The sequence below is a fragment of the Typopeltis vanoorti genome, chromosome 25 (genome assembly GCF_054136105.1).
Source record: "Typopeltis vanoorti isolate ZY-2024b chromosome 25, IOZ_Tvanoo_1.0, whole genome shotgun sequence".
In the NCBI taxonomy this organism is placed as follows: domain Eukaryota; kingdom Metazoa; phylum Arthropoda; class Arachnida; order Uropygi; family Thelyphonidae; genus Typopeltis; species Typopeltis vanoorti.
In genome coordinates this window covers 64,776,875-64,787,441 of record NC_143573.1, presented here as the reverse complement: position 1 = coordinate 64,787,441, position 10,567 = coordinate 64,776,875, and the positions used below count along the sequence as shown (strand labels likewise).

Here is a 10,567-nt window from a genome sequence, read left to right as displayed (position 1 = left end):
TTATATCATGTTTGTTCAGGAACATGTATTCTCGAGATATTCTAACCCATCATTAAAAAATAACACATATGTATCTATTCAGTGGTCTGAAAGAAACTTACAGAGATTTGTATAATTAGTTAAAATATGCTGTCTTACCAAACGCTACTGAGTGCGCGCGCATGCACGCACGCATACGCACACGCACGCACGCGCACGTCGTTAAAGACCACACAATTTTCTTTTCACAAGTAGAAAAAAAAAATAGAGAGAAAAAAAGAGTTACTATTAAACTGTGTTTCCTGTAACAGATAAAATGAAAATAGAAAAACAAGAGTGAATTTTGAGTCAGAAAAACACAGAACTACTGCAGAAAAACTGATTTGGTACAAAATACATGCTTTTTTTATGGAAGAACAAGTAGGGTTTTTTCCTGCTTGAAACTTGCGTTTTCTTCCTGCATTAGAGGGATGTCGTCCAGAGAACGCATGCAATTAACAAACGCAACCACTATGTAATGAGTAGTAGTAGATGAGGTGGTACAAGTCGTTGAATCTATAGAGTAAATAGTACAATGTGGACGTTGGGCGGTGTTGTATTGTGTAGTGCAGGGGTCGCCAAACTTCTTTGACCGTCGACCCCTTCAAGAGTTTCTTACTTTTTATCGACCCCTATATTTTACTATTACTTAATTATAATAGGACAAGCAGAAAAGACGCTTATGTGAGATTTTCGATTGTTTATTTTATAGTTACAGTGTTTCTTGTATGTGTAATATAGTATATATTATTATATCGGCTTAACGTCAAACGGATACGTTTTTGTTTTTGACGTCATTCTTAACATTACATATTTGATAGGAGAGATAACTAATATATATAAAATATAAAATTTAATTTAGATAACAAAATAACAATAATACAATCTTCCTATAGGTATATATAGGATGTACAAAACTACCAGCCCTGCTCAACTCTTCAACATAGAAAAGTTTAATTCGTGAATGAAGAACGATTGAATTATAATATGTATGTTGATGAATTTTAGAACATTAACGCTCACTTGTATGTCGATGCGCAAAAATGAGAACTGGGATCGAATACCTGTAAGTATAAGTAAATGAGCAACCACGCACGTGTTGCAATCCCTCTCCCGCCGCGCCGAAACCACCGACATCGGTTTATTGGTAAATACGTCATCTTGGCCTACATGATTGGCCCCCGTAACCATTTTCATGATCTTGCTCCATCTTATAGGTCGTATTCCTGAATGACAACACAATTCATTCTTAATTGTGTTGTCATTCAGGATGGAGGTAATCCAAGTTTACCGAATTAAATATTACCCATACAATGATGTCTTATATTTTTCTATCGACCCCTGAGCCGGAATCTATCCTAACAATGTTATATCGACCCCTGGGGGTCGATATCGACCACTGGTGTAATGTAAGACGCATGGCAGTAGGAGTTGGGATGTAACCTCACTGTCCTTGATATGATTGTGGTGCTGACCAAATTTGGACCACAGGCTACCTGCTTTCTTTGGTTTGAATTACAGCATAAGAACTAAAGCTATGAAGTCAATATATTATGTCTGTTAACTGCGTGCGTTTTTCAGCCACTTTGCTTGGTTTATGGAAGAAACACTCCTCCCATTTTCATATGAGATCGTCTAATCCACCTTCCATTGAAAAATCCTTATGAAGATTCCCCATTCTAGACGGAAATTTATCCCAAGTATTTCCAACCGAGGCTAATGTTGGTTGTCCTAGAAACTGGTCTGAGGAAACGATCCCAGTTGGTCATCGCTGATGTATGTTGCCTGTGTTTGTTCATATAAATTAATGCAGGGACAGGGTGATAGGTGAGACAACTAGTTCTTGTCACCACAGGTCATCGATCTTTCTAAAAAAAGTCATTTTATTATGGATTTAGTTTCCTGGGTGGCGATATTTATCTCAGACAAAAGTGTGTAGCTATGGCTTTCTTCATATGTATGCATACTAATAATAACAGAACTCATATTAATAACAATAGTATTCAGCAATCATTAGTATTATCATCCATGATTTAATGTAACATAATGAAACGAATACACGGTACCAATAAAACGAACCATCATCTCAGCTTCATCATCCAGAATTCAATGTAGAATAATGAAATCAACTGTTTTCTCATCTACAGGAACTTGTATTTAATTCAAATATTATATTGATTAAAAAAGTAAAACTGAATTTAATTCAATTATTTACAATAATTATTATCAACCCGAAGTTTCTTGCAATACTGTCTTGTTTTCATTTCATTTCCTTTCAGAAGGAAGCCAGTTCGTGAGCTCTTTGCCCTTCCTTCCTTTCTGTGATTGGCTAACTTTAAAATTAAAACTCTTCCCTGAACCTTTCACTGACAACTGAGGTTGAATGACTTATTTTTGTATACAGTGGTGCTTATCATTCGATTCACATTACCTTATTACGCCATATTAAAAGTAGGGTTTATGTGCAATTTGAGAAAAAAAAAAAAGTTGCCTCAGGAATAAGAAATCATTATTCGGTACGTACTTGTATTATGCTCCGAACTTATTTATTTAAATTCTGGTTTCAGCAGATTTTACCTAACCAGACTTGTTTTGTTTATGTGACATAAAAGTTTGTGTGTGTGTGTGTGTGTGTATATATATATATATATATATATATATATATATATATATATATATATATATATATATATACACACACACACACACATATATATACACGCACGTACGCACACATACACACTTTTTTGTTTGTTTATTGTGTTATTACATAAAGGTAAAAAAAAAATTATAATAGTAGTAATAATAATAATAATAATCTTTGCAGGCTCTCTTTTGAGAACAGTTATTTGTAATAGTAGATGAATTAATAGGATTAGATTATATTAGCGAGGCAAAAAACTTGAAAGGTTATAACCTAAGATTATATTGTAATCTAAGATCCAACTATTTTGAAACTGTTCTTTCTTTAAGATGAATAAAAGGAAGAACCTTTTCAAAATAGTTTGATCTTAGATTATAATTATGTGTTGCTATCTTGTTATATAACGCTTTTATCATATAAGAAGAAGAAGAAGATTAATCTTTTTAATTAATTTTCATAATATGGTACGATTGATGGCTTGTGAATACTTTCACTTTAACAACAGAGTTAGTAATAACATTGTTTTATCTTCATCAGTGGCGCCAAATATTATTTATTAAAATTGTTTACTGAAACCGCCTATTGAATGAGAAGTAGAGAACCGAGAGTCCAGATTTCTTATAGCAATAGAAATGCTGTGCATCTTATTGTTATTCCTTGCATTCCCTCCTTTCTCTCTCTATCAAATAAACTGTCCTTAGGAATGATTTTGCTAATATTTTAGTTTGGTATCAATATATAAATATTGATATGGATATTTGAAAATTATTTTTTTAAAGAAACTTATAAACTTAATTTTTGAATTATAATTAAAATTAAAACTTTGAAATAAATGTTAATGGAAAAGTGAAGTATTGATGTTAAGCAAATGTCAAAATAAAAAAAAAAAAACAACAACCTTATTTTATATAATCTAGCCCTTCCTCACAGGCAAGGACTTTGAAAATGTCATCACATTTTTAAATATTAAAGTTGTTCCAAATACTTATCAGGACTGCACACAGTAAATGAAATCTGGTAATAGTATAAGAGTAATTAACCATGCAGTCTTATTCTGGGATGTTGCGAATGGGGAATTCTTCAGGAATGTGTTTATGTTGAATTACAAACTGGCAATTATGACCAGCTTAGGATGCATCTTGAAGCAGTGCCATAGGTTAAGAAATTACAAGAAACAAATGTCAGTAATGCATGAGAAGTTGAGGGAGGCAGTAAAATTTAGGAATAGGTAGATAGGAATAAGATAATGTAGGGTGGCTTTGTAAAAGTTCAGTCTTGCCTTAGTAATATACTCAAATTTTATAATAGTGACAGCTGAATTAGATAACAGAAATGGCTACACTATATATTGCTGGACTTTGCCAAGGCATTTGACAAAATGCTGCACATAAAACTATTGCATAACTTGGAGTAAATGAGAATGGATGGAGGGAGGGTGACTAACAGACACCAAAGAATAGTATATGGTGGAGTGAAGTCCAGGAGAAGAAAGTAATGTTGGAGTGCTTCGTGGTTCTGTAATAGGACCACTACTGTTTAACATGTATATTGATGATGTAGGGAATAATTTAAAGAGGATATTCAGCTGTTTGCTGATGATACTAAACTGGGGAGGGCAGTTGTTGATAAAGTTGATGTAGAATTTCTGCAAAATGATTTAAATATATTGGCAATGTAAGATAAGGATAATGGTTCTCGTTTTCGTATTGGAAAGTTTAAGGTTATACACTCATGGATGAAAAGATTACATTTTATTTAGTACATTGGTGGTAGTGGATTGCAGAAAATTGATGAGGCTAGGGATTTGGAAGTGGTGGATGGAGAGTTCAGATTTAGAAGGCATATTGCAAAAGTTGTCAAAAAGGATTATTTGGATGTTGAGGAATACATGTTAATGTATTCCTCAACATCTAAAGGTTGATTGGGAAGTTATTATCCCTATTGATTTGATCACCTGTGTTTCTTGAGGATCAGGAGGTGGTGGAGAGCATCCTGAGACAAGTCACCAAGCTGGTTTAGTTGACAGGCAGAAAAGGGTTGGGGGCATGATTGAAACTTATTACTAAAGTTACTAAAGATATTCTATAACATTAACAAAAGAAATTTTTCAGTACATAATGAGTGGAGATAGAACTCAGGGTCACCCCTGGAAGTTGTATAAGAGTCTGTTTAGTAAGGATGGCAGATTAGATTTTTTTGCTTGGAGCAGGGTAAATGACTGGAATGGAATGGCAGAGGCAGTTGTGAGTGCCCTGACACTGAATGAGTTTAAGGAGAGGTAGGATAGGTATTGTGTGAATAATAGTTGGCATAGATCTGCGATGAATTTTCTGACTCCATGAAGATACCCATATAATGATAGCAATAAATATACAACTGCATTGTGTGAAAGATTTATGCTTGTTTTGTTTCTTTTCCTGAATAGTTCATTTTTAAAACTTGTAGCTTAACTGTCAATAAATAAGTACTTTGTGATTTGTAAAATAAGCACTTTTTGCATAAAGCTATTCTTCAGTTACAACTTTTTAAGCAATGAATTTTTGTGGGATGTAGAGTTGGTATTGATGAACAGTTTCCATATAGAAATAGAAAGCAACTTTCCCACGGCTGGATTTATGCATAAGGTAGATAAGCTCCTCTTAGGGTGTCACCTTACAAAGGCCTTCAGTATAGATAACTTACAATTAAAGCAGTAGAGGGACTTGATAGTTATAGCTTAGGGACCACAAAACTTTGTCTAGTTTTGTGTTACTTACCGTCGAGACATTCAGTGTGTTCTCAGTGATTTCTAAATATTGTTTCATCAGCTTGACAAACAAAAAAAGAAGTTTATTATTATTATTGTATAGACACTTCCATGAAGTCCAAAGACTCATCTTGGATTCTCACTCACCTTCTGACCACTAGCACTGCTTAAAGTTATCTTTCCATAGTCTTTCTTCCTCTTACTTGCTACATAGCAAAAACTCTTTAGGATTTCCTTTGATCTGCTTTGGCTAAATTTCTCTCATATTCTGATTCAGCCCTCCTTACAATGCCAGTCACCTAGTTTGGTTTGATGAATGGAAAAGTCTGATGTCAAACAGGTGCCAGTAGCTGGATAAGTAGTGAGAAATCTTGAGATTGCTCCTGTTGGACTTGTCTCTTACTCCGAAGAGATTTTCTTTTCATCAGGTTCACCCATCCTTGAGTGAAGATGATCACAATGAATAACACAGCTCAAATGTACTAAGGTTATTTAATGTTATGATGCCTTGCTATCATGACCTCTGCAAAGAAAAAAAAATCAGAAGTTATGCTAAAACTAGGTTTTAGCATAAAAGATTTTAAGCAATCTGCAAGACTGGATCAACTAATGACCTTAATGCTTTTTATCATCAATCTTTACTGGAGGAATCACCATCAACCTTTTTAGTGTTTTTCTTTTTTTACATCTTCTCACTTGTTAGATGGTATGGTTTTGCATGCAGATAGTCATGTGTGTGTTTGGGATGTTTCTTAGTTTGAAACTCAGACAAAATCTTGCTGGAAGCAGCAGGGGGAAATGTTAATAGAAGAACTAAAAAATCTGTTTAATAAATGCTTAAAAGAGAAATATATATACCAGCAAATGGAACAGTGCTATCATGATTCTTGTTCAGATAGGGTAACAAGAAAAACAAAATTACAAGCCTATGAGCTTTTTGTCACATGTATATAAATTATATTTATAAAAGTAACAAACAGGATTACCAAGTTATTATATGAAGCTACATTGGATTCAGAAAGGAGGTTTGGCACAATTGACCACCTGCAGACATTGACTCATCTAAGAGAAAATGCATGGAATACAAACTACCATTATAGTTAGGTTTTATGGACTATAAAAAGAGTGGTTAGTAAGGATGTGTGGAGAGTGGTGAATTGAGTGGAATAGATTTCCAGAATTAGTTGTGAGTGCCCTGACAGTGAATGTATTTAAGAAAAGATATGATGGTTTTTGTGTGTATAAAATTAATATGAGTCTAACACAATGAGTTTCTGTACTCCATGGAGATACCATGATTCAATTGAAAAACAAGCATGATCTTAATAGCAATGAAGAAATGGGTAAGCCAAAATTATATACAGCTAATAAACAAAATATATGAAAAAGCACTGCTATTATTATTATTATTATTATTATGTGACACCTCCAGGGAGTCCAAAGACTCATTGAGGGAGAGTGTGCCAACAGCATCGAACGATTGATTCCCTTCCAACTACTAACCGCACTCGAACTTGCTTAACTTTGTTCGTGAGCCATTAGTAGCAGAGGCTCTACCAATCGACCAATCTTTGCTGGCATCCTTGCATTTAAACAAGGCAGTCTATTTAAAATAAAGAAGATACTGTTTCACTCTACTTATTCAATGGAGTAATAATGAACTGGATTGGAGTGACAAAGGGATTAATATTAGTAGTAAAAAAAAACAAACAAATAATTTATGATATGCTAATGATATTGTGATGATAGCAAACAACAGAAGAGCCAGGAGAAATGATGACCAAATGAAGTATGGTATCAAAGAAAGATCTGTGTATAAACTATGAAAAAAACAGCTAAAATAATAGCAAATTTTTTGTTTTTATGTGATTCCCACTCATGCCTATTGTACATTAGTACTGTGAATAGGCTAAGGTTTTTTTTTTCTGTTTTATTAATTATATATATATTTGTATTTTTTACGTAGCCTTGGAAACCCTGCTCTAAAGAGAGACCAAACATGAAACTTTTTCAAGCTGCTTCAGGCCTAAATAAGTGGGGGCAGTAGTTTCACACTAGGCAACGAAATTCATCTTCCACCTAAAGACAATTACAAACATCCATGCCCGTGGTGGGATTCGAACTCGTGCCAGCAAATATTGAAGAAAACCAGATAACAGAACAAATAACAATAGACAGACAGTAATAAAATAGAGCAAGTTCAAGAATATGGAAGAACTGTATATATTACCTTGAAAGAACTTGCACATTAGGAAAAGAAGCATTTCTGAAGAAATAAAGAATTCATCTAGACTGGGCAGGTTTTGGCAAACTATAAAAATTCCTGTGTAGTAAAATAAAACCCAAAAATAGAGCCATACCTTTCAACCAATGTGTCATCTTAGTTATGCCATACAGATCAGAAACCATTAACCAATCAGATATTGGATACATGAGGAAACCACGTAGAATGGAGAGTGCTATTAGACAAAGTAAAATAAATATAAACACGTTAACACAAGAATGTTTTAATATTTGCCAAATATTTCAGTCTGAAATTAACAGACTATCCTCAGTGGCTTGATAGGAACAGTTTTTACAAGGTGGAATATAAACAATTGATCATTCAAAAGTAGAACGAGCCACCTGATGTTACATTGCTAAGCACTAAAGAGAGGTAAATTTCTTCAGAGTGATGAATAAATTATAGGTATTAATTCACCATTTCATATAATAATCTTAATTTATAAATTCAATTAAAGATAACATTAAACTAATGTAGGAATTAGAAGGTCTCGATTAAAAAAAAACAAAAAAAAGAACCTAGTGTATTATCCAGATTAAACTGTTCCATATTTTTGACAAGGATAGGCAATCATTTTGATTCAAGTTAGGGCGTTGAAATAAAGCCTCAGCACTCTTTGAATAGGCAGAATGAATAATAGAATGAATGAATAGAATGAAGTTATAAGAAAAGATACAGAAATGATGGATATAGGGGAAAAGATTTAAATATTAAAATGGAAATTGGTAGGACAAATTGCATGGATGAAAAGTGATAGATGGAAAAAGACAATCATGCATTGGCATCCATATGAAGGAAGATGAATGCCTGGATGACCAGAGATGCCAACATTCTCCAACCATCTCTATGAGATAGTTGGAGAATGTTGGCATTGAGAAGCCTTCAACAGAGAAAAAAATGAGACAAATGGGGGGCTATAACCAAAAAATGGTTATAAAAAGAGCTTAGAAGAAAAGATCAAACTGTAGGTTTTACTGTTCTGTTTTGCCGTTTTGTTATCCTTTCCTTTATGGTTGTGATCTTTAAGGTCGAAACATTGAGTGATTATTTTGGTTTATATTAAACTGAAGTTTTACTATAACACAGTAGTTGTTTCCATAATTTTTTATATTGATTGTTTTGTTATAACAACTAAAATGGTATGCTGACTTTTTTATTAACTTTTTTTTTTTTAATTTGTGTATTGTATCTAGATACCACAGGAAGTTTAGTTATTTTTCTCATTATGAGAACATTATTCCATTTAGATGTTCTAGGAAGGTTTGTGCTTTTCCTCATATTATCATCTGTATATCCAAAACTGCAATTAAGCTTTAAAGTTGCAATGGTGAATGTTGTCTTTTTTAAAATATTCCAGTATAGAATTAAGAGGCTGTTAAAGGTGATCCTTATTACCACTTCATATGTCAGTTTCCCACAAAATATAATATTTAGAGAGAATCATTCTTCAGTAATAATTGCCCTCCATAATGCATTAATATAAATATACAGTACTGCGGTCAGACTGGATAAAATAAATATATATTCAATATACTTTAATCCATTGCTTTTTTTTTTCTTTTTTTTTTTAACCAAGTAATTGAAAGCAGAAATTTCATTAAAAATGTATCTAATACAAGAAAATATGTAATTGTTGGTATAGGATAATTTGAAACTGAGGGGAATAGGGATAAGATATAAGAATTAGTTCTATGATATCAGTGAGTTCCGTATGGGAGAAACTGTGTGAGAGAAGGTAAGGGGATGACAAATGATTTGCAGTAAAATTTTGTTCCACTGTTATTTCATTGATACATCAGCAATATAGTATATGATTTGAAGGAAGATAGACAGTTGTTTGCATATAATTATTATTTTTACGGGCGACTCAAGGGAGTCCTTAGACTCATCGAGGAAGGCCCTAAACCTCATGTCCACACAACTATTCAGCATTCTCACAGTATCTATCATACCTTGCCTTGAACTCATTCACTGTCATAGCACCTACAACAGACTCTGGCAGCTTATTCCACTCATTTACCACTCTGAAAGTAAAGAACCCAGCTCTAACCCTTGCTAACCACACTCTTGCCCAGCTTCCATAGATGTCCCCTAGTTCTCCCACCACCAGTCCTGATCTTAAAAATATCCTCTGAATTAATCCTATAGAAACCCTTCAGCAATTTGAATGTCTCAATCATATCTCCTCTCTTTCGCCTATCAACGAATTTCTGCAACCCACAAATCTTCAACCTGTTCTCATAAGGTTCATTCCATAGACCTGCTATCATCTTGGTCACTCGCCTCTGGATCCTCTCCACCTCCTCCCCATCGAGAAGAAACCTAGGTGACCAAATCTAGGCACAGTAGTCAAGATGAGGTCTTATCAAGGCTCGGTACAGAGGTACAATAACTTGCTTGTCTCTGCTCGTCAAAGTATTTTTCAACAACCAAGTGATTTGATGAGCTGATTTAGCCACTTTTGCAATGTACCCCCTAAACTTCATCTCCCTCTCCACCAACACTCCCAAGTCCCTGGCCTCATCAATCTCCTGGAGTACAGTTCCACTTGTGTGGTATACTACTGCTAATCTTTTCACCCCAAAATACATAACCTTAAATTTTGTCACATTAAATTGACATCCATTCTCCTTAGTCCAGAACTCCAATCTATCCAAATCATCCTGCAAGATTTTGACATCTTTTGCAGTCACTATTGCCCTACCCAACTTTGTATCATCAGTGAACATATGAACTGTTCCTTTTAGATCCTTCCCTATATCGTTAATGAACAAATTGAACAGCAGTGGTCCAAGAACAGAACCCTGCGGCATACCACTAGTCACAGGCTGTCTTTTGGACTCTACTCCCGGATAAACTACTCTCTGATATCTCT

At 34.0% G+C, this 10,567-nt stretch overlaps 1 protein-coding gene across 1 annotated transcript in view; it reads left to right on the top strand.

Moving 5' to 3' along the window:
* Nucleotides 1-2,408: 2,408 nt before the first annotated feature.
* LOC150092810 (uncharacterized) overlaps nt 2,409-10,567 on the top strand; it is a 196,560-nt gene continuing 188,401 nt past the window's right edge. The window contains exon 1 of the mRNA XM_090414285.1: nt 2,409-2,534. The gene's annotated coding sequence lies outside the window, so the exon portion shown is untranslated. The remainder of the gene's footprint in view (nt 2,535-10,567) is intronic.